The sequence below is a fragment of the Daphnia magna genome, linkage group LG1 (genome assembly GCF_020631705.1).
Source record: "Daphnia magna isolate NIES linkage group LG1, ASM2063170v1.1, whole genome shotgun sequence".
In the NCBI taxonomy this organism is placed as follows: Eukaryota; Metazoa; Arthropoda; class Branchiopoda; order Diplostraca; family Daphniidae; genus Daphnia; species Daphnia magna.
The window spans coordinates 7,954,829-7,959,009 of record NC_059182.1 but is presented as its reverse complement, the minus strand read 5'-3'; the positions used below and the strand labels follow the sequence as shown (position 1 = coordinate 7,959,009).

The 4,181-nt window shown below is 34.7% G+C and overlaps 1 long non-coding RNA gene across 1 annotated transcript; it reads left to right on the top strand.

Annotated features, from left to right (window-relative positions):
• The first annotated feature begins 2,002 nt into the window (after window positions 1-2,002).
• Window positions 2,003-2,588, top strand: LOC123469744. The gene is made up of 2 exons (XR_006643086.1): window positions 2,003-2,224; window positions 2,302-2,588. It is a non-coding gene; the product is annotated as an uncharacterized LOC123469744 (long non-coding RNA).
• Window positions 2,589-4,181: the final 1,593 nt, after the last annotated feature.

The window sequence follows — 4,181 nt, the reverse complement described above, 5'->3', positions numbered from 1 at the left end:
CAAATCTGATTAGTGATAGAATATTATTGAGTATATAAATTTTTAACTAACTTTTTATTAACCATAAGGATTTCTAATTTTTTTTTGCCACACATTGTTACTTCACCAAAATCATTTAAAACTAAATTTGTTCCAAGTAATATTGACATCGCCGGGTGGTCTTAAAATCCATTTATCAATCGGAAGAATTCATAACCAAAGCCAGCTAACAATATTCATGTAATCTGCAATTGCAGTTCTCATAATTTTTTTACATCAACTTCCATGACGCTAATTTGGAACAGCCAACTGTACACTAAATGGCTCGTCGTTATTTTAAGTTATGTTTGCTAATTAACAGCATCTGTGGAATAGTCGTAAGGCGTTCGCTTGCAAACTCGTTGTCTGGAGGTTCAAAACTGCTTACAGACTATCCCTTAGGTCTTTTTCTTGATTCTAGAATTTTTTTTTCACATATTAAGAGATATTTTTTAATCATCAAAGACTCCTTAAACTGACACAATAACAGCTAGTGTTTGTGATGAATAGATTCGTTCAGTTTCCTCTACAATATTATCGATTTTTTAAATAAAATCATGCGAGAAAAATTACTTATTTTGTGTTTGCAATTGTAATGTTTTTTACATAAACTCCCATGACGCTAATTTGGGACAGCAAACTGTACAAAAATGGTTAGTTATTATTTTAAGTTACGTTTGCTGTGTATCAGCAACTGTGGCGTAGTCGTAAGGTCTTGGTTTGCAAACTCGGTGGTTCAAGGTTGAAAACTTCTTACGGACTATCTCTTAAGTCTTTTTCTTGATTCTAGATTTTTCCCCACATATTTAGAGATATTTTTTAATCATCAAATACTTCCTAAAATGACACAATAACAGCAAGTGTTTGTGATAAATAGATTCGCTTAAGTTTCCTCTACAATATTATTGATTATTTTACTAAAATCATGCGAGAAAAATTATTTAATTAGTGTTTGCAATTGCAATGTTTTTTACATAAGCTCCCATGACGCTAATTTGGGACAGCAAACTGTACACTTAATGACTCTTCATTGTTTTAAGATACATTTTGTAAAACACATTAGTTGTGGCGCAGTCGTAAGGCGTTGGATTGCAAACTCGTTGGTTGTTGGTTCAAAACTGTTTAGGGACAATCTCTGAGGCTTTTTTTTTTATTCTAGATTTTTATCACATTTTTTGAGAAATTTTTTAATCATTAAAGACTCCTTAAACTGACACAATAACAGCAAGTGTTTGGGATAAATAGATTCGTTTCAGTTTCCTTTACAATATTATTGATTTTTTTACTAAAGTCATGTGAACAAAATTATTTAACTTGTGGTTGTAATTCTACTGTTTTTTACATAAGCTCCCATGACGCTAATTTGGGACAGTAGACCACATACTAAATGACATGTATACATGTTATAGTTTATTATTATTTTTTGGCAACCATGGCATAGTCGTAAGACGTTTGACTGCCAATATGATGGTCGATGGTTCTATACTATAGACCACGAAAGGATGCTGAGTTGCCAGGTCTGGAAAAGGTCGAAAATCTCGATTAGGGACAAATTAGGTTAATAATATTTCTGTCCAATGTAGGTAAACCATGTTCTGACTTATATAAAGAGACACATCCTGACTGGGCTCCCACCATTTTCCCAAAAGTGAGCAATTGTCACAACAATTTTTCTCGATACCATAGAATAAAGAAGAGAGATGCTGAGAAGGTTGTGCCACAGATTATCAATGTGAACCATGAGTCATCTGTAGAGGTACAGTTGTATTTAAGTTACTAATTTTGTGTAATGCCATACAAAATAGCCCAGTCAGGATGTGTCTCTTCATATAAGTCAGAACATGGTTTACCTACATTGGACAGAAATATTATTAACCATGTCACAAACTATCAGAGTTGAAACGAGCTTCACGAGAGCTTGAGCTTTAGCTCAAAAGCTCACTCATTTTGTGAGCTTTGAGCTTGAGCTTCGCTCTTTTTGAAAAAGTGTGAGCTTGAGCTTGAGCTCTTGCCTCATGAGCGGAAGCTCATGCTTGTGGCGCCATCTAGCGGCCAAAATTGAAAGTGGTTGCCGAAATGAGACAAATCTCCACGTTTGGAGGTGGAAAGCTGTCTGTGCTACTTGCTAATAGCCTAGCCTATACTAGTTGCTTATGCTTACAGTTACAGCTTAGTGATTGAACTGAACAAATAAAAACATGAACTTGTGAGTTGTGTCTTAAATATTGGTTTTCTGTAGTTAATTGCTTAATTCACACTAATTTTTGTTCAAATTAAAACCAGGAAATCTGAAACTGAAAGTCTTAAACTCTTTAGAGAGTAGAGACCAATGAGAAATGGCGTCAAAAAAGCGAACAGCTTCTACAAGTTTACAAAGTCAAAGTCATGTGGGTGCTGTAGGTGGTGATGATCAAGTTGATTGTGAAACTGTAAATGTAGAGAATAATGATTCTGGCAGCGATGGGCATGATTCTGGCAGATTTGTCATTCTCATTCAATGTTAGACCATTGAGCATTGACCGCTTTCTCATGAAAGCAAATCTGAAAAAAATACACTGTTTTGATTGTCAGTTGTCAAAGGTAATCTATTAATAAAATGAACTTGGAAATGAGCTTGAGCGAACGTGAGCTTGAGCGAAGCTCAACTTTTTTTGTGTGAGCTTGAGCTTGAGCTCCGCTCACTTTTAGGCCGTGAGCGGAGAGCTTGAGCTAAGCTCACGTTTCGGTGAGCTAGTTTCAACTCTGCAAACTATGAGTTAATTTGAGTGGAAATATCAATACCTCCATAGAAATGTGCACCACAAATTTTACGGTTCCTTAAGTTATCGGCGTTTTTTTTATCAGCATTCTTCAGCCAAGCCAACCTTCTTTTTAACTTTTGATCATTTACTTTTTTTGAATATCTCACACTAGTGTCTGGAAAACTGAAATATTGAACACAGTTATCAATTGATTTCACAGTTCTGTTCTTGCACCCACGAATGAAACAGGCAGGCATTTTCAAATATTAAAAATCGACTGCCAGCCTGTCAGACAGAAACTGGTTTAGTTATAGGATCCTATGTAAACAACCCGATAAAATAATTAATATAAAATAATTAAGATGTCCAGTGAAGTCAGAAAAAAATAAGTAACTTGCCAGAATGATGACAAATCCTTTAAAAATATTAAAGACTAAAATAACCTGTTCTTTCACTTTGTATTATTTAATAGAAAATGAAGCTCCATAACCGGGCTGTGATAATTTCAGACATGTTGTCCCTAATCGAGATTTTCGACCTTTTCCAGACCTGGCAACTCAGCATTCTTTCGTGGCCTATCTAGATTTCAGTTACGAATTATATTTTCTATATTTTTTTTAAATCACTTTTGTAAGGTATTTTTGAATCGTCAAATAACACGTAAACCAACACGATTTTTTTTTAAATTTTTTTTTGATTTATAGATTCGTTCCAGAATCTTTAACAGAACTGATAAATGTTTCACTGAAATTATGGGACAATACCCGTCTAACCTGCGAATGGAATTCTCATGTTTTTTACATTTGCCCTCGTGACGCTAATTTGGGACAGCAGACTACATATTACATGACACGTTACATTTTTGCAACAGATTTCGTGAATGGTGGCTTAGTCGCAAGACGACGGAGTTGCAATCTAAAGTATGATGGTTCAAAACATATTGGGGTTTTCTTATTTTTCATTTTTTTCCTAAAATGTGGCTTACATCACATTTTTGGAGATAACATTCAATCGTCTAACACACCTAAAACTAACGCAATATAAAAAAATATTGGGAGTAATATATTCCTTATAGTTGCCTCTACAAGGTTGAGGAATTTGTCGAAAAAATTAATTTTTGGTATCGGCTTCCAGGTTCGAAACACGATTCTTACGAACAAGAGGCTAGTGCTTTACCTCTGAGCTACCCATCTCTTTTTAAAAAGATGTGTATATTTAGACCATTTTTCAATGAAACCGCAAAATGCAGTAAAAAATCTTGTTGTACGGGATATTATCGGACTTTAGAAGACGGACTGTTGCACAACAAAGAAAACAATTAATGAAACATTTATGTTATTCAACCAATTCTAATGCTTGAACCAGAACCCTTTCGTCTCAAGAGCCAAGCACTCATCCCCAGTGCTAACTTGGCAGCTCTAC